At 42.7% G+C, this 20,935-nt stretch overlaps 1 long non-coding RNA gene across 1 annotated transcript; it reads left to right on the forward strand.

Annotated features, from left to right (window-relative positions):
* The first annotated feature begins 1,069 nt into the window (after nt 1–1,069).
* On the forward strand, nt 1,070–17,957 carry LOC308674848. Its single transcript, XR_014027991.1, has 5 exons — nt 1,070–1,210; nt 1,619–1,771; nt 2,718–2,806; nt 6,570–6,652; nt 17,337–17,957. It is a non-coding gene; the product is annotated as an uncharacterized lncRNA (long non-coding RNA).
* Nucleotides 17,958–20,935: the final 2,978 nt, after the last annotated feature.

The following is a 20,935-nucleotide window of genomic DNA, read 5'->3' on the forward strand; positions in this document are numbered from 1 at the left end:
TTTTCAAAAAAAATGCCCTAAACCCAGCCTGACTTAATCATGCATTTCATCTACTGCCTTGTGCTGAAATGCTAATTTTGGTGGAGATTAAGGAGATGTTTTTACAAGAATAATACCCCACATCTATTTAAATAAACTGCGAAATGATAAGCAGACTACAGGAAAAGAGTTAATTAAGAATCTCCAAGGTAACTTCTATTCCTTTGTTAACAAAACACAAATGTCAAGGGACGGTTATTTTATCTTTAACTGACCAATCGCCCACTATGCATACATTCGGAGAGAGAACAGTAATAATTTTATAACATCGCAGTTCTAAAGACTCACACCAATAAACGCACTGGATATATTTACACCCTCCATCTTATACACACCAGCTCCCGTGTTTTCACTTTATCTTCGCAGCTCCCCATATATCCTTTCATATATATATATATATATTTTTCTGCAACTACAATTAAAAAGAAGTTTATTTATACAAATATGTAAAATTAACAAACCACCTCTGGAGATAAATAGGGAGAGAAAGAAGGCAGAGGTAGGAAATTCCACAAGGGCTGAAATTAACTATTGATGAAGCACAGACTGATCAATTTATAAATCCGTGGCAAGCGGCCCCTATTTTATTTATTTTTTAAACCTTTAAGGAAAAAAAATATGTGGCTTGCATCCATTCATTAAAGAAGCAGTTTCTTAGCAAATTAATACAGAGAGGAAGCCAGGTTGGTTTTTTTTTTTTTTTTTTTGTAAGGCATTTTGAAATACGATTTTGAGATAAAATCTTGAGGCGACTCCTACACTAATCGGATATCTTGTTCACCATATGCTTTTTAACTTTTCAACCATGATAATTTTTTTTGATGTGTTCTTCCTTTTGTGTCTTCGTTACACGCTGCTCAGAATCCCTTCTTGTGAGTTGGGCAGCCGTATAAATTTTATATATAAATAAACAATTCTTTTTTTTTTAAAGGGTCCTACAGAGAATCCATGACGCTTAACCAGCAAGCATTTCTATATTTCCAAAGTTCCTCGCTGAAATCAGAGAAAATTCCAAGTATCAAAACTGAAATGGTAGCTGGTCAAGAGTTAGCTCCTTACTGAGTGGATTAATTAATCAGTCGGTCTAATGTTATTTTCAAACAGGAGATTAAGAAGGGAATTCTATCTTGCATTTGAAAAAGAAGAAGAAGAAGAAAAATGTCAAAAAGAGGTTGGTTTGTTTTTTTTACTTGCTTTGCAGTGAGAATTTTTCTCTGGTGATCAATCTCTGGGTGTTCATCATTGGCCTGTCTGGCTGGATCGTCTTCTTCTAGGCTTGCTTAGAAGTAAATTCTGTAATTTTTAACGCAAAGAAATACACGCTAGGGAAGAATATTCCTCAGCCCTTCGGCCTTAGGGATAGAACCAGCTAAATCTTTAAGGCTTTGGGAATGAAGTTATTTTTGTCTTCCCGAGCAAGGATGCAGTTGTTATTTTTTTTAAAAAAAAATAAATCCTTGAGAAAAGGGAGAACAGCGCTAGGAAAAGCCCATTGGATCAGCTGCCCCTTTGAAAGAAATACATCAGGATGTCTATTCCATAATCGAATATTCCAGATTTTTTTTTCTCTCTCTTTCAGCCCAGAATCTGATTTTAATCAAAGATTCTGTAGCGCAGTTGTATATTCAAATCAGAGTATTGCAAGGAAGAAAGAAGGGGAAGAAAGAGAACCGCAGCCTGAAGAATAATCAAAATTATTTGAATTAGTCACCGTTTATCTTTCTTTCAAAAGGTGGGTAGATGCACAGGGATTAAAGAAATTGCCTAAGGAGCGTGCAAACAAGCTTCAAAATATATTTCTGCTGCAAAAACACGTATGCTCATTAGCAATTGCTATTTTGCCTTCTTTTCCTAACGGGTAATAATAATAGCCAGGTCCCTTTTTAAAAGCAAAATAAATGGTTATTGTACATCCGGGGTGCTGTCATTCCTGTTCGCCTTTCTTTTATCTTAATTATCACTGGTAATGCCATGATTCTCCCTCTTTATTTCCTAGGATCCAGCCCAGGAAAAATAACCTTATTTCAAACAATAATGATTTTTCTGCTGCCATAAATAATTCAAGCCTCCACTTGAAGTATTTAAAGAAAGAAATTAAAGTCTCCAGCAGAAGCTGCAATTGTTGCATTTGAGATACGCACGTGCGTGCCTATAATCTTCATATATTTTCATATATGCGTGAAGACTACACAGTTATCTCATGGATAAATACGAGGTTTGTTTGAATGTGGAATCTTGTTTGTTTTGAAAAGCATTTTCTCCTTTATGTTAAGATTTGGTGGCATGCACACATGCATATACGATACATACATAGGCATGCAAGAATTAAAATGCATGGTTCCTTGTATATGTGAGACTTTTTTTTTAAAAAAAAGGAACAAATAGCAAAATCTGATTTAATCTGCGCAACAAATTTTACCTGTTGAGTTTTGCAAACAATCCCTTACAAAAATTAAAAAGCGTGAAAAATCGCATTGTTTCTCAAGGCGATTTTTATTATTATTATTATTATTATTTTGCTTTGTTTAACAAAATGTACGCTTTTGTAAGTATTTTGCATTGGCACCCATTGTAATCTAACACGAGAGTGTGCGTATAACTTTTAGCCTTCCTGTGTGTGTTTTTTTTTATGATTTTGTAAAATTCTGCACATTTGAAAGATCTCCTATATTCACCAGGAAACTGCTCTGGAAAATTTGGTTGCGTGTCCAACGACAACAGGCAATTGTATCGCCGTAAGGAGCTTCGAAACAAAATTGAAAATTGGGTCAGTTTTGGTGAAAACAAATTCAGATGAAATCTTTCAGCAGCTTTGTTCGCAGCCGTGTTCATATTTGACACTGTCAATTAACTGAAACAGACTCCTTTCTCGTACCGTAGCCTTTGTGAAAGAGGCAGGAGGGGACAGTCAGCAAACCAATGCTGTTGTTGTTATTTCGCTGTAAAGACTTCCCTGGATAAAGTCATTTTCGTCTCATATCCTGCCAACATAAAAATTGCAATTCTCTGCTCTGCCAGGGAATGGGTCTTATCGCAACAAGCTTGGCCGTCCCTGTGACAGAGCTGGCTACTGAGAAATGCATATTTGATTTATTTAGCCCTGCCAGAGAAATGGCTAACAAAAGATTGGCTGAAATTTCTTGATAAACAGCTGGAGAGATTGGATAAACCCAGGGGCGCAAAAACGGAGTTACCCAGCTCTAGGTTTGAAACGGGTTTAAAGCCCTGGGATTGAACCCAACGAGGGTCTTAATCAATGCTGATTTATAACAGAACAACAAAGCTGGAAGGGACCCTGGAGGTCATCTAGTCCAACCCCTTGCTCAGGCAGGAAACCCTGTACCATTCCAGACAAATGGCTGTCCAGTTTCTTCTTAAAAGCCTCCAGTGTCGGTGCATCCACAATTCCTGGAGGCAGGTTGTTCCACTGGTTCATTGTTCTCACCATTAGGAAACTCTTAGTTTAATTCTAGGTTGCTTCTCTCCTTGGTTAGTTTCCATCTGTTGCTCTTTTTCTCCTGTCCTTGGCTTATTTAGACAATGGGAAGACCCCCAAATAGCTGCTAAAAAAAACCACAACATTCAGATTTCACCAAAGAAAACATAGAGCTAGTGTCCAGGATGTGATATCCCAGCCTTCCCATCGTATAGATCCCTTGTGAGTCTCTCTCTCTCTCTCTCTCTCTCTCTCTCTCTCTCTCTCTCTCTCTCTCTCTCTCTCTCTCTCTCTCTCTCTCTCTTTCTCTCTTTCTCTCTTTCTCTCTTTCTCTCTCTCTCTCTTTCTTTCTCTCTCTCTCTCTCTCTCTCTCTCTCTTTCTCTCTCTCTCTCTCTCTTTCTCTCTCTCTCTCTCTCTCTCTCTCTCTCTCTCTCTCTGTGTGTGTGTGTGTGTGTGTGTGTGTGTGTGTGTGTGTCCCCTAGAATCCCGCTCCTACAGAGGCAGCAGCCAAAGAAACAAAGGAGAATCCTCAGAAGCTGCTTAGGAAAGCTCAAGTGATGAGAACTGGGCTGTGATGGGTGATTTAAAGAGCTCATAAACAGCAGGCTGGAGATTCTGCAGAAAGCAATAAAGAAGAGGGTTTTTAAAAAAAAAATAGAAAAGAAAATATTCTTCTCGACTGTAGGTCTTCTGTGTTTTCTTTATCCGGAATTCGTGGTCTTCAGGCCCTGGAGCAAATGAGCATGTTTGTTGCGTGAGGTCACACTATCCCGGCAAATATCTTTCTGGGTGCAGTACAGATGCCCCCTCCCTCCCCCTCCCCCGCACGCACACTCCTCATCCCCCTTTTACAGTAGTCCTTGACTGATGACAGTTGTCCAGTGAGTTTGGCTCCATTTTTTACGGCCGTTGTTGAGTGGATTGCGTGCAGCAGTTGTGGTGGTTAGGTGAATTTGGCTTCCCCGTTGACTATGCAAAAGGGGATCACGTGACCTCGGGACACTGCAACCGTCGTTAATAGAAGTCAGCTGCCAAGGGTCCAAATTTTGATCAGGTTGAGATGCCGCAACGGTCGTCGGTGTGCAAAACAAAAAATAATTGTTTTCAGCGCCATTGTAACTAAGAATGGTCATTAAATGAACTGTCGTAAGCCGAGGATTACCTGTGCTTCTATACATCCAGGCGTGCATGTGCCTGGCATGGCTTTGGCTTCTCTGCCCCATTGTAGCCCTTCCTGGGAAGGTTTTGTTAGCCGACGTCTAGACGTTGCTGAGTTCCTCCCTCCCTCCTCGCCTCCCCAGCGCTAGTGGCAATTTAAAATTGTTTGGGATAAATTCGGCTTCTTAAGCCCAGGGAGCCAACAACAATCCTCGGTTCCCTGACCTCTGTCGCAGCATCAAACGCCCAGCTCCAGCCTGTTCGGTTCAGTTGTGGGTCAGAAAGGGTGAGCCTCCCTCCACCTTCCTTGTAGGTTTTAAAATTGTTTTGAGAAAGAAGAGAATAATAATAACCATTGTAAGAGAGGGAGAAAAAGAGAGAGAGGGAGAAAGAGAGAGAGAACAAGAGACAAAGAGAGGGAGAAAGAGAGAGAGAACAAGAGACAAAGAGAGGGAGAAAGAGAGAGAGAGGGAGAGAGAGAGAGAGAGAGAGAGAGAGAGAGAGAGAGAGAGAGAGAGAGAGAGAGAGAGAGAGAGAGAGAGAGAGAGAGAGGGGGGAAATGGAGAGAGATCATTGCAGACAATTTTGATTCTTGCCTTGCCTTTTCCTACTGATGTACAGAATTGGCTTGTTGCAATGGATGGTAGTCCTAGAAATAAAGCTTTGGCTAAACACTCTGCTAACCCCATTGAAACAACCCCAAAACAAATTGGAACGCAGATTGCTTTTGGCACCATCCAGAGACAACAACAATGCAAAGAAAAAAAATGCAATTCTGTCCTCTCTGTTAATGCAATCCTAGGTTGCATTAATAGAGGGGTAGCATTAAGATGTGAAGTATTAGTACCGCTATATATAAACCTTAGTAAGATCACGCTTGGAATCCTGCATCCAGGTTTGGTCACCATATCACTAAAAAAAGATGTTGAGACTCTGGAAAGAGTGCAGAGAAGAGCGACAATGATGATTTAGGGGGCTGAAGGCTAAATCGTACGATGAAAGATTGCAGGAATTGGGCATGTCTAAGTTTAATGAAAAGAAAAATTAGGGGTGACATGATAGCAGTCCTCCCACATTTGAGGGGCTGCCACAAAGAACCAAAGAATTCTCCAAAAGAACCAGAAGGCAGGACAAGAAGCAACGCATGGAAACTTATCAAAGAGAGAATCAACCTAGAACTAAGTAGAAACTTCCTAACAGGGAGAACAATCAACCAGTGGAACGACCTGCCTTCAGAAGTTGTGGGTGCTCCATCACTGGAGGCTTTCAAGAAGAGACTGGACAGCCCTTGGTCTGGAATGATATAAAGTCTTCTTCTCAAGCAGAGGGCTGTGGTCACATTGTGGTGACAGCATCACATGCCAGGGCAGCGTCTCCGTCTTTCTTCCTTTCCCAAAGCCTGGGGGCTCCCAAGAGTCAGGACCTACAAGGCAGCAATCTATAGGGGTCTACGAAAGAAAGGAGCGAGTGACACCAAGGGGGCAACCATCTGATGCCAGGGTGCCCCCCCAAAGCTAAGAGGCCCGAAGGCTCCGCAGCAGCAGTGAAGCAACCTGTAGGGATCTCCTCCTTTGGTTGATATTATGGTGATGGCCACTGAAGTCCTTCAGATGTTTGTGAGAAAACTCACCATCACCCCAATCAAGATTTCACTGCATATCATGCATTAGAGAGGCCCGATGCAATCCTATTTCTATAGCTAAGAAATTGTCAAAACATTTTTGAGCTTCAGTTGTCCTTCAGTTGACTTGGGTGTGATGGGTTAAACAACTTGCATCCCAATTCCATCTAACAGATAAGACTTTGTGCAAGAATATTAAAATCCAGGGCTCTGGAACAGTCACCCGGATTTTAATATTCTTGCACAAAGTCTTACCGAATGTGGAATTCTTAACAACATTTGAGTCATGGGTTTTGAAATTATTTTCATTTCAGGAAGTGACTGCTTCTACAAATATTTTCCTCGAGGACCTACGGTGAAGGTGGGGGGAAGACGTAGATCTGAATATTTCAAATTGGTAAGTCATAATTTTTTGCTGAACTGAGAGGAATGATAAAATGGGAAGTGGTTCCGTTCCCTGGAAATTTATAATTATAATAATGAAAGTCCTTCGAAGAGAAATAGTCTGTCCCTTTCCTTTTATAATCCTGGGATGGGCTGGAAAAGCAGAAAGGGTGCAAATGCTTTTTTAAAACAAAAACAACACGGAATATAATACATACCAAAGAAACCAAAAACATAGATTAAAGCTTGCCGCAATCTTCATAAATAATCATCTGTGATAACGTCAACTGCTCAGATATAACAAAATTGAGGGTCTGTTATGAGTTATATGCGCAGAATGCCTGCATCTTGGTTTGGATTGTGATTATTTAAATTTAATTTTCTGTATTTCTGCATCTGATTATGATGTTAATATTACATGTATGGACTTCCCAATTCAACATTGGTGTATGCATTAAGTTAAATGCAAACCATGCATATGTTTTCTGAGGTTTTCGCGGGTGTTTGTATGTGGATCTTTGGTCATTCGGGTTTTTTCCCGCGTAGAATTGAAGGTGTAGGAGCAATGTTTCGATGGAATCCCATCCGTCATCCTCAGGCTGGTGGCTTCAGCTTCCTTCTTCGGATTATTTTCCATCTGTTCCTTCTTGTTCTGCTTTTAGGCACTTTGGAGAATAGTTTGACGCCCCCACTTCCTTGTGGCAGCCCTTTAGATATTGGAAGACTGCTATCCTGTCACCCCAAGTCCTTCTTTTCATTAAACTAGACATACCCAATTCCTGCAACCTTTCATCCTATGATTTAGCCTCCAGATTGTCTCCTCCAGATGTGCCAAATGCTTTAGCTTCACCCCCAGTGGCTCCCACACCCAGTGTTCAGTGCTGGTGCACATCTGGACAATACACACACACACACACACACACACACACACACACACAGCGAAGAGAAATGCCAAGCTTGTTTTTTATTTTTATTTTTCAAAAAATGCTTTCATTTTTTGCAGCTACAAAGGAGAGGAGGTCAGGAGCTAACACTGCAAAAGAAGACTAAATCCGTTCCACAGGTCCGTCTCTCTCCCCTCTAGGCTATGCCCACGTTAGCTCGGTTGGCCATTTCTTTGGCATCCCTTTGTAGTCACTCAAGAGTCGATTGAAACAATGGCCGTATTTTTGTGCCGAGACATTATTTGGAAGAGGCCACCGTTGGCCCATCCTTTGATGCCGCAGCCTGTGTTCACCAGGGTGTGCAAAACCTTGTAAGCTGATCCCAGGCAGCAGCATTTTTTTAAGACTGCATCACCCACAGATAAGACAAATGCACTCTGCTTCCCCCCACCCACCCACCCACCCACCCCCAGGCCTTGAGGATCAGAAATGACTGCTGCCTAACAAAATGTGGGAAAGAAAAGAGCTACGTTCAACTGCCCAATTCTTCTGCAAAAGGTAGTAGAATTCTACCACTGCGGAGTGAGCTGGGTGGAAAACCAAACTGAAATCCATTGAAATAAACAGGGATCAATCAATCAGAATAAAGGTGGAAGGGGCCTTGGAGGTCCTCTAGTCCAACCCCCTGCTGAAGCAGGAGGCCCTCCATCATTTCAGACAAATGACTCTTCTTAAAATCCTCCAGTGTTGGAGCATCCACAGCGAGGCGAACCGTTCCACTAGTTAATTGTTCTTCGTTGTTAGGAAGTTTCTCCTTAATTCCGGGTTGCTTCTCTCCTTGATTAGCTTCCATCCGTTGTTTCTTATCTTGCCTTCTGGGTGCTTCGGAAAAATAAGTTGACCCCCTCTTCTTTCTGGCAGCCCCTCCAATACCGGATCAGGATGATAGCGATAGCAATAGAACTTACTTGACAGCCCTCTCTACCCGGTTTACAGTCAGCCTCTCGCCCCCAACAATCTGGGTCCTCATTTTACCCACCTTGGAAGGATGGAAGGCTGAATCAACCTTGAGCTGGTCAGGACCGAACTTGAAGCTGTAGGCGGAGTAAGCCTGCAAAGCTGTATTAATCTAACCACTGTGCCACCAGGGCTGAATCAGCAAGTGACTGAAAGAATTCTGCTTGGATAGGGTGAATGGCCAGAAGAAGCATCTTAAGAAAGTTTCTTAGTTCATTGGAATTGTTACCTAGTTTGGTAATGAAGCATCTACAAGAAAACAACCAAGTCCAGAGAGCACCAAGGACCCCATAGTCCTCCTCCTCCTCCTCCTCCTCTTCCTCCTCGTCCTTCTCTCCACAAATCCTACTCCCTTTTGCCCTGATAATGTTACCTAGTTGGGTCATGAAACATCTGCAAGAAAACAACCAAGTTTTGAGAGCACCACAATCCAAAATGTCCATTGATGTTTACCCTTTACTTGGCTATTAGTAAAGTAAGCCCATCCCCACGACCACTAGCAAAATCTTGGCTTACCTTAATCTCCGGACTCTAATGCACTTTCCCCTTTTTTCCTGGGGAGTGACTGGTTTTCCCAAATTGAAGGGATAATTTTAGGTGGTCGTCTGAACAAATTGTCTAACCGGGCCAAGGTCCGGGACTATATTAGGTTGCTTTCCATATTGCAATATTGGCGTAGTTAATAATGATTTGGCAGTAATTTTAAAACAGTATTAAGAAGGCATCAATAATTCAATCCGTGCTCAGGAAAAACCAACCCGAGTCCTGGGCAACAGAGAATAAAAGCGAGAAAAATCATTAGTCAAAGTTAATGTTAGATTGATTAATTTTTGAGTCCTGGACTTTTTCCCCCCTCCCTTCCCCCCCCCCTTCCCTTGAGTGATGGGAGCAGCAAGCAAAGCTTAGGCCTTCCTGGGTATCTCGGCGTTTCTATGGTAACGCATTCTTATTGCAAAGCGGGGTCACCCACAGCTTAATGACAGAAAGGCGGGGAGATAGAGAGAGAGAGAGACAAAATAACACTTAAGTAGCAGTGACAGTGTATGTTAAACATCCTTAACTCCTGAGAATACCCTCAGGGTGTCATCCACCCCCAACATGATGCTTCCAGGGTCCTGCCAAATTAAATTAAAATAATAAAATCAATCAAGATTGGGCATCTCCATTTTTAACTCCTGAGATGATGCCCACCACCCCTTTTTTGTATCTTTGTCTTATATCTGGACAGGTGGACAGTGATGGGTTGCAACCATCCACCATTCCAATGAAGTGCTCTGGGACTTAAATGGGACCCAGAATCTTTTTGAATTAATAAAGACAAATCTGGAAGCTTTGAGTTCAAGGAGACCAGCTCCAAATCATTTGTTTTGAACTCAAAAAGTCAAGCAGAGGAAGGATTCTGCAGGAGCCCAGGTATGGTGTCCATCAGCCTCTAGAGAAGATGATGCCAACCTCTGCTGTAGCTCCCCTTGTGGGAAACTTGAGGGCTTAGAAAATTATCCTGCAGCCCCATCTCTTTTTCAGTGGGGAGCAGGTACTGTACGTCACCAAGGATCTCCTTTGAAGATCCCAAGAGTTGGGAAACTTTATGGAAATGCACATCTTGGCTTGGCTTGGCAGCTCACCATAACCTGGAGCTATCTCTCTCTCTCTTCATCCCATGAAAAACATGTAATCGAGGCGTGACCAAATCCGTTTGCAGATTTTTCCTTTCAGATGCTGGAAAGCCAGCTCATCCAACCTGAATGGTGGCTGGTTTGGCCACTTTGAACGTAGACAAGCGTTGTTTCTACAGACTCGCTGTCTCTAGCTTTGCAATCCAGCTGATCGGCGCCAAACGAGCATACTACGTGTTCTTATGTGTTCCAGCAGGAGGAGGTCTGGGCTCTTGGCTCGTCACAAACAAGGATGGATCAACATGGATAAGGACATCTCTGCAAAAACAAACAAACACATCAGTGCATTGCAACCCAGGCTATGTCAAGCACTTACAACACTCAAGAAGCACATTGAAGATTTGGAAACCCAGTTTGGTACAATCTGTCCTATCTAGAAAGATGTTCCTCAGTAATCTTTTGAAGGCCAGGAAGATACTAAGAAGCAAACGACTGTCCCTAAACCACATGTCAATGTCCTCTCAAAGGATGTTCTCCTGAGCCAATCGAGCTACAATTGTTCTCTTATGGAGAAGAAGGATCCATAATAATGACTATGACTGTTCCAGAAGCTTTATCAATGATGGCCAACAGCCTATGAAGAGTGAAAGTCTCTTGGAAGACCAGAGGGCTCCAAAGGCCACCTTTTCAGGCATTTCACTTACATGGACTGTTCCTTGTACCCATGGTGTCTCCTTCTCCTACCAAGATGCCTCTTCATCAATGCCTGCTGGTTGATTGGTTCAAAGTCTTAAAAAAAAAACACCCACCAGGCTTAGAAAGCAGTAAGTACCCCACTGCTCCCCTCCTCCTCCTTCCCCATCCCTCCTCCTCATCCAATCTGCAAACCCTACCCTTTCTAGCACCGATGATGTTGCATAGATGGATCGTGAAACATCTGCAAGGAAACCACTAAGCTCAGAGAGCAGCAAGGACCTTACTGTTCAACCCAAAGCAACAAATCTTCTCTTCTGTTGGTTTCAACCATACTTAGAAAACTAAGAAAAATGTGTTCATTAAGGGATGCATAAAGATGGCCCACCATTGCAGATCATGTACACTCCACACACTACCCTTCTACTTTATTCATTCCCAGTGGAAAATATGAAGTTGCTACTCTCATGACTTCTAGTTTCTCATTAGGTTGTAGAATTCCAACTTAAAAAGGCCAGAGGTTCTAATTAGTTGGGTGGCATAGGAAGATTTTATGTACGCTGATGTTCCTTTAATACTTCCCCTGGAGGAGGCAAAGGCTGGCCAGGATAACCAAAGAAGTCTCATTTTGTTCTGGCAAGCATGCACACATGACACTGATAGTTCATTGTATAACACCTGAAAAAACTGGAATACAAATTGACTTGATTAAGCCCCTGCATGTTTTGCAAGATGCTATCTTTGACCTGTAAACAGAAACCAACGCATGATCGCCAGACTAGATTCTAGTGTTTGGAACAACCATAATTTTTTTTCCACACTTTTCACTCCATTGTGGTATCCCAATGGTCACGGGATCCAAATTCAGATGCTTGGTAACTGACTCGGATTTACGATGGTTGCAGTATGCCCTTTTGTGGCCTTCTGACAAGCAAAGGCGATGGGGAAGCCATTTTCATTTAACAACCGCAGCGATTCACTTAGCAGATGTGGCAAAGAAAGATCGTAAATTGGTGTCAGTTTGGGTCTGACGGATTTGTGAACTTGGTCTGAAAACTCAGAACAATTTCCTTGAAACACTTTGGTTTCCTTCAGGGGGTTGACGCAAATGTATCAGTCAGATCCAGATTCGAATTGCAATATCGCAACGTTCCTTCACCGGAGCCGTAGTGCTCTCTTCCAGAAGAAGAGTTGGTAACTTCCAAATTAGGGGTCCCGAAGTGTACTTTGAAACCAGTCCAGATGTTTTGCTGACTCGGAAGAGGTTCTACTAAGCAGGTGTTCCTAAGAAGCTCTGGAAGAACCCTTGGGGCCATCAGGATCCTCCATCCCCATTTTGCTAGAGACCTTCCAAAGGATCAGATGTCATCTTCTCAAATCAGCGAGAGAAGTGTGATACTGCAGCCATGTCTAACTCAACGATTTTAGGAAGGCTGTCAAACCCATCTGAGCTCTTCTTTGGTTCTTGAGTCTACTGAAAGCTCAGAAGAAAGTCTTCTTGAGAATAAAAAGCAATTCAACAGTCACAGATTTCCAGAGCTGAGTTTTGGGGAGAATCTGAAACAGCAAGCTAGAAAACCTTCTGTCTAAGCCTGGCTGATTGCTGGAACAACTTTGAATGCTGGTGTAGGGTATTTCTGTTCCTTTTTTCCCCCTAGACTTCCCCGGCTTTAATAATAATAATAATAATAATAATAATAATAATAATAATAATAATAATAATAATAATAATAATAATAAGTTGGAAGGGACCTTGGAGGTCATCTAGTCCAAACCCCTGCTCAGGCAGGAAACCCTATACCATTTCAGGCAAATGGCTGTCCGGTCTCTTCTTAAAAGCCTCCAGTGTTGGAGCATTCACCACTTCTGGAGGCAGGTTGTTCCACTGGTTAGTTGTTCTAACTGTCAGGAAGTTTCTCCTTAGTTCTAGGTTGCTTCTCTCCTTGGTTAGTTTCCATCTGTTGCTTCTTGTCCTGCTTTCAGGTGCTTTGGAGAATAGCTTGACTCCCTTTTCTTTGGGGCAGCCCCTGAGATATTGGAACACTGCTATCATGTCACCCCTCACCCTTCTCTTCATTAGACTACACATACCCAATTCCAGCAACCGTTCCCTATATGTTTTAGCCTCCAGTCCCCCAATCATCTTTGTTGCTCTTCTCTTCTTCTGTTGGAAGTTGATCCATTAAATATTTCTTAAAATCCTTGGAATGCTGCCAATGAGATGAAGAGAGCCAGTTGAGTAACTCTAAGCTGTGCATGAGCACTCTGCATTCCTGTGACTTAAACCAACAATTAAATAATGCAAAGGTGAAAATTTGGAAAGCCGCAATCAAACCTGCAGTCATTTAAACCCCTTTTTCTATTTTAAATTTCTTTTTTCTTTTTTCCTTTATAGATATAGATATAGATAGATATCTATATTATAGATATTATAGATATAGATAGATAGATATAGATATAGATACAGATACAGATACAGATACAGATCTGTGCTCTGGGACTTCAGAAAGGGAACCTGTCTGCTTTTGTCCTCCTCGATAGCCTTTTTCCAGGACTTGCTTTTTCTTTCCAAGGCAGTTTGAAGCGGAGAGGATCGTAGTTGGAAATTTGAATCCCATCAACGGTGATGAACTGTCCAGACTTATCCCAGGCTGAGTTATTGATGGAATTACGACAGACACTAAGAACTTCTTGAGATGATTTAAGCAGAGGGAGGGAGAGGCTCCGGAGCAGACAATGGCTGGTATTATTTACTGGGATAAAAGTGATATTTTGAAGGAGAAGGAGGCCGACCGCTGAAATAGCCTCTTTGTCTGCTTCAACTTGTAGCCAGCAAGGCTCAGGGTCTGGAGGAGTGAGAGAAGCCCAAAGTTAATCAGTTTAAATCTCCAGACATGTCAGCCTCTGGCTGAGGTGGATATGTTCTCACCTCGCAGGAGTCCTCTTGATTTATCTGAGGTGTTACACCTCACTTTTCATCCTTTCCTCCATGCTTTCTTTTCTCCTATTAAGATCCAGAAGGCTGCCCTTCGTGGAATGGAATGGAATGAAATGGAATGGAATGGAATAGAATAGAATAGAATAGAATAGAATAGAATAGAATAGAATAGAATAGAATAGAATAGAATAGAATAGAATAGAATACAATAGAATAGAATAGAATAGAATAGAATAGAATAGAATAGAATATAGAGAACGGAACAGAACAGAACAGAACAGAACAGAACAGAACAGAACAGAACAGAACAGAACAGAATAGAATAGAATAGAATAGAATAGAATAGAATAGAAAAGAAATAAAGAATGGAATGGAATAGAATAGAATAGAATAGAATAGAATAGAATAGAATAGAATAGAATAGAATAGAATAGAATAGAATAATAGAATAGAATAGAATATGGAATGGAATGGAATAGAATAAGAACAGAACAGAATACAATACAATAGTAATGAGTAGAATAGAATAGAAGAATATAATATAATAATAATAATAATAATAATAATAATAATAATAATAATAATAGAATAGAATAGAATAATAATAATACTAGAATAGAATAGTAATAGAATAATAAGAATAGAATAGAATAGAATAGAATAGAAAATGGAATGGAGAATGGAATGGAGAATAGAATAGAATAGAATTAAGGAATAGAATAGAATAGAATAGAATAGAATTCTTTATTCGCCAAGTGTGACTGGACACACCAGGAATTTGTCTCTAGTGCATAAGCTCTCGATACAAGCAACAAGTGATAAATCATGATCATAATCATCAATTACAATCATCAAAAATCATAAGACATAGTTTGTAGGATACTAAATAAGCCAACAACATAAATCATAATAGGACACTAAATAAAAGCAACTTCCATGATTAACGGGACATTAATGAATAAAGGGGTCCCTTGTCACCCATTGTCATGAATGCATCCATTGTCTTGTCTTTTGCCAATTCATAAAGGTTCTCCAGTATCAATTCTCTGTAAGTTTCCAAAGAACCCTCTTCAAAGGTTTCTATTTTTCCTCTATTTTGATTTTGGTTCCCCCCCACCCCCAAAAGCTCAGCTGCTCCTCCTGTAATTGTTTTGCAGTGGTATTTGCCTGTCTACTGTCAGCACCTAATTATCAACCTGTAATTGACCCCATCCTGCAATAAAATCTAATTAGGTCTCACAGCTGCACGGAGCTGCACTCCGGCCTGTTTCCAGGGGTGAAACCTGAACTCAAGACAATATCCCTGGAGAGGACCCATTTTCACAAAGACGCAGAGAAGTGAGGCTTTGTTGAAAAACTCAAAAGCTTGCAAGAGACACGGGCACACCGAGTCACAAAGCAAGCAACAGGATAGTTGAGTATAGGATCCTTGGTGCTGTCTGAGCTGGGTTGTTTCCTTGCAGACATTTCATTATCCAGCTAGGTAACCTCATCAGGGCTAGAAGGGTGTGTGGAGAGGAGGAGGAGGAGGAGGAGGAGGAGAGGAGGAGGAGGAGGAGGAGGAAGAGGAAGAGGAAGAAGAAAAGGGCTGTGGGATCCTTGATGCTCCCTGAGTTTGGCTGTTTTCCTGCAAATGTTTTGATACCCAACTAGGTAACATTGTTAGCGCCAATGATGCTACCCAGTTGGGTAATGAAATGTCTGCAAATATTCTATTCTACTATCTGGTGTACACGGGTCCCGCGTGGTTAGTCCATGGTTCAGTGTATAGTGTGAATTCACTCAATCAGGTTGAGTAAGCCATGGTTAGATTTAGAGCTTTGGGGCCACGATGACTTTGGTTTTCCCAGCTTTGCTGCTAACTTTGAGAACGCCCAGTAGGGTTAGCCCAACTTAGACGAGAGACATCAAGAAAGCTCTAAAACTGTAACCCAGGCTGAGAAGCGAGAAACGAGCGGGAAATGACTTGTCTATTCCTGTAAAGAAAACAGCTCAAGGTACCCAGGAGTCCAGCATGACTCAGGGGACAAATTAAGGCGACGGTTAGGGGGTCCTTTTGTGGTGTCTGTGTGTTTCGTGGCCCCGAATTATAGTCTCAAAATTGGGGAGACCCAGAAATCTTCTCTAGCTGGAAGTGTGAAGTTTGCAGATTGCATTACGGCCTTGAGGCCTAACGGCCCATCTTCCCCGTGTTAAACCCATCCAAATCCATTTTCGAACGGCGTAAAGAGAGCGCAGGGAAAGGCAAGGAGAAATTTCCAATAAACGGAGCTTTCCTTTTGCGGCAGAAAAGGGCCCGCTCTCCTTATTTGTCAAGCGAGACCACATTTAGCGAGGGGAGCCGGTGAGATAAGATTCATCTAAGTATTACCGTCAGTATTAAATTAATCACAGGAGACCCTTCAAACGGTTTAGTTCCAGGGATGCCTGGAATTAAGTTTTGCTTGGGAAAGCAGCTCTTTTCCTCAGATATTTATCAGGTGCAGGTAGTAAAATGGGCTTTAGCTGTGTCCAACATGTCTCCTGCCTGTAATTAGCTATTAAAGCATTACCAATCTTGTGCTGTGTTAGCGAGTGAGGTTTATTGCATTGTGGATAGGGAGCTTGGTGAAATATCTCCCCTGTGCTATTCCGGAGGATGGTTGTCAATGAGGCAACTGCCACACTGGGCCATTTTTTTATTTTTTTTATTTTGGGGGGTGGGGTTGACAGAAAGGGAGGGGAGAGGGACTCGTGATTCCTTGCAAAGCTGAGCATAGCTGGGTGACTTAGAGAGAAATCTCCTTCTGCGGAGGACAATAGGGGCCTTTCCTGTCAAAGGACTACAATTTTAGGGAAACTGAGAAATTAATAGTGGTCATAAGGGTGGGAGGGAGGGAAGAGGGAGCCAAGCTATTCTCCAAAGCACCTGAAGGCAGGACAAGAAGCAACAGATGGAAACTAGTCAAGGAGAGAAGCAACCTAGAACTAAGGAGAAACTTCCTGACAGTTAGAACAATTAACCAGTGGAACAACCTGCCTCCAGAAGCGGTGAATGCTCCAACACTGGAAGTTTTTAAGAAGAGACTGGCCAGCCATTTGTCTGAAATGGTATAGGGTTTCCTGCCTGAGCAGGCAGTTGGACTAGATGACCTCCAAGGTCCCTTCCAACTTATTATTATTATTATTATTATTATTATTATTATTATTATTATTATTATTATTATTATTATTATTGTTGTTGTTGTTGTTGTTGTTGTTGTTGTTATTATTATTATTATTATTATTATCCATCCAGTTGCGTCCGACTCTGTTATTCTATTCTATTCTATTCTATTCTATTCTATTCTATTCTATTCTATTCTATTCTATTCTATTCTATTCTATTCTATTCATCAAAAGGAAAAAGGGCACAGAATGATGTGCACCCCACCCCCACCCCACCCCCCAAAATATGTGTCCCCTTCTCAAATGCCTGTTTTGACATCTTGGATTCTGCAAGCTACCAGAAGTGAGACTTGATTAAGGAGCCGCAGAGCAGGGCCTTTTAATTTATTGTGTCTTTCATAGGAATGACTTTTGCGGAGCGGGGAGAGGCACAGTTCTGACCGAATGAGGCTTGATCTAATTCAAAACATTTATTTGCTTGGGAAAACCGAGCCAGTTCCATCTGCTCTGATTGAGAGAGTCAAATCAATTAGATGTGGATCATCAAAATCCCTGACTCGGTTAAGAAACCAGCCCGTTTCTTGAAGTGATTTGGAAATCCTGAAGATTCAACTGAATTAAACCTCCGAAGTGAATTTGTACCAGCTAATGCTCTGGTCTATCTCATACTGAGGCAGAGAATTAACCTGGGACCTTCTTAACGACCTGGTCTTTTCAGATGGCCTGACCACTCAAGGCGGATCCCATTTTTGCTTAAATTTCTGGACCATTTTCTTTCTTTTTTGGGGGGGTGGGGCGCCTTTCCCACCCGACACTGTCTCTCAATCGCTTCCGCCTGCAGCCCCAAACGGGGAGAACAGGCAGGGAGAAAGGGAGTTTCTCCCCCCTACAAGCGACCACAAACCGTGGGAGAGCTTTTCTTCAGGTTGCTCCACTGACTTATATTTTGACATCCTTAAGTTCAAACAAGCTCTCTTTGCACTCAGCCGGGGCTGAGATGTTCTCCTTTGATCTGAAGGTCAACGCGGCTGTTCTACCTCGCCCAGGCTCCTGCTGGCGTGCCATGCGGTTTTTGTTTTCAAATTATACAGCAAGAGTCGAGAGAGAGAGAGAGAGAGAGCCCGGGCTGGAATCAGTCTAAGCGAGGGAAACCTGAGAGCCGCGAGCAGCAATGTGAAATTGTCACTGCTGGGGATCAGAGGTGGGGAAACTTTCTGGGATCCGTTTCAAGGATCAGCTGTCATGTTATGACTTAAGCCGAGCTCTGCCAGGGGACCTGACGTGCCCCACAAACCATTTCTCTTGCATTTTTTTTAAAAAAATATTTCTATCAGCTAATAAATGGATTTGCTTTTGAGATACTCTGCCAGGGAAGAAAATTTGAAAAGGGCTTTCCCCCCCCCCAGGAGCAACATGGACTTGAACTCAGTGGTAGCTGAGAGATGCATGTGGCCCAAAGTCACCCAGCCAGCTTTCAGGGCTAAGGCGGGACTAGAACTCACCGTCTCCTGGTGATTGGCCCAAAGTCACCCAGCCGGCTTTCAGGGCTAAGGTGGGACTAGAACTCTCCATCTCCTGGTTTCTATGCCAACATCTTAACCACTAGACCAAACTGGCTCTAGTGGATCTAATGGATCCAGGTTGACCTCCCAGCCATGAGATCTCAATGAGTGCTTTTGGGCCAGGCCTCTCAATCTATCTCACAACTGTCACGACTTAGGGTGGTTTGAAATGGAGGGGAGGAAAGTTGCACTGAGCTGTTAGGTTGACTATAAAGGATAACACCTAAATACTATTGGGTGAATGGGCTTCCATAGGCAGGGCTGGCAAGCGAAGGAGATGTTGAATTTGTCCAGTGTTAGGAGCTGTGCTCTGGAGCTGTCCAAGGCTATTTAGTGCTGATGCCCAGCCTGGCATCAGCCTCTGAGGAGTGATGGAAAATGGCTTTGCATTTGGGGTGAGATGAGATGAGATGAGATGGGAAGGGAAGGGAAGGGAAGGGAAGGGAAGGGAAGGGAAGGGAAGGGAAGGGAAGGGAATGGGACAGGACAAGACAGGACAGGACAGGACAGAAGAGAACAGAACAGGTTTATTGGCCAAGTGTGATTGGACACAAGCTTCTAAGTGCAAATGTAACACTTGTCTTCTTGAATATATAAGTTGAGCTGCTGGCCTCTCTTGTCCAGATGTTGTGAGGCAGCTCCATTAGAAGCAAAGCTAAGGGTAGGAAAACAGGCACTTCATAAAGCTAAGAGGCTAACGAGTGGGAAATTGTTTACAAAGTGAATAAAATACAAATATTAAAGTGGGGGGGAACCCACCACCAAAGTGGACAATGAAGCCAAAAAAAAGCTCTCGCCTGGTGTTTAAAACAGAGCATAGTGGAAGTAGAAATGGACACAAATGGCAAATCAGTGTGAAGCCAAATGAAATCTGATTTGCCCAGCTATCCTCCATTAAGAACGAGGCTCACAATTTATTTGGCTCGTAGACACACAAGCAGACGAGGCGGTTGTTTCTGCTAGAACCAGGCCTTTATATCATGCTTATCGAAGACCCAATTGGTTCGAGGTTGGTTGGTTGGTTGGTTTCCCTCTTCCGTGGCTTCATTTGGTCCTTTTCAAAGGACCTCTTGAACTTTTGCTACTGTATTGGGGGTGTGTGGGGGTGTCAAAGCCGTTCTATCAAAGGCTGATGAGAGGTTTGCCCGAATGAAAGAAATTCCAAGCGGTTTTCCTTCTCCATAAGACCACCAAGGTCTTTTCTGGGAAACGAGATAAACCAGCCTGCCCCTGTTTATTGATCTAGAATTATTGGATGTCGCCCTACTGAGATCAATCTGCCCGGGACAGGGGTACTGTTTTCCTTGAGGAAGCTGAGCATCATAGGTGGCTTCGTGGAGGTACCCCTACCCTGTTGCTCTGTCAGCTCAGCCCTGTCCAAACCCACCTTCCCAAATTCAGCCCACATGTTGGAACCCACACCGTGTGATTGAGATTAGATCCAGGCCCACCCTGGAATTCTCCAGCCAAAGCTGAATTCTGGCTTGGATCGTCCACTAATGAACTCACCCAGATCTCCTGCTGAGAAGGGACCTTGGACGCTGCTGCATTGTTATGTCTGAACGACTGCTTTCTAAAAACAAAATGGGAATGAAAGTGCGATCGTCTGAGAGAAGAAAGTGGGGAAGAAAGATCTGGGTTTCTCGCAGGAGGCCACGTTGGGTTTTCAGTGAAAGACAAAATAAAAACTCATTGGCAATAATGTAGGCTGAGACATCCACCCCTTTGCTTCCCCCATACTAGAGGAAGCATCAAAATACAAGTTGAGCTCCAGTTATTCACGACTTGAACCAGTTCACACATTATGCTGCATCCAGTCATGCTGGTAAAAGCAGAATCCCTCAAAAGCAGAATCCCACTTGTGAGTAATGCCCTTCTTGGACCTAGATTCTCTATGAGACACCATCATCGAGTGAGTGTTGACAATGTAGGGTGGACTCCATGGGATTGCCCCACCCCAGAGGCCTTCTGCGGACCCCGTCGGGCAAGGAATTTGGGCTGAGTCTTGGAGAAAGGCCTTCTCTGCTTTAGCCCCAACCCTCTGGGTTGGAAGGGACCTTGGAGGTCTTCCAGTCCATGCCTATTCTCAAGAAGAAGACCCTATACCATTCCAGACAAATAATGGTCCAATCTCTTCTTTAAAACCTCCAATGTTGGAACACCCACAACTTCCGAAGGCAAGCCTTTCCGTTGATTTATTGTTCTAACTGTTAGGAGATTTCTCCTTAGTTCTAAGTCAGATTTCTCCTTGATTTGGGGGGGGGGGGAGGAGGAGGAGGAGGAAGAGGAGGAGGCATTTATTTCATTACAAATCCTGATTAGCTCTATTTCTGACTTTCTTAGAACTGGATCAATGTGGATTTTTTAAAAAGCCCCAGAAAGTAAAGATTTCAGCAGTTAGCGCTGCTTGCAGCATCTTTGCCAATACAGTGACCTCCA

Source organism: Vipera berus (genome assembly GCF_964194415.1).
Source record: "Vipera berus genome assembly, chromosome: 15".
Lineage (NCBI taxonomy): Eukaryota > Metazoa > Chordata > Lepidosauria > Squamata > Viperidae > Vipera > Vipera berus.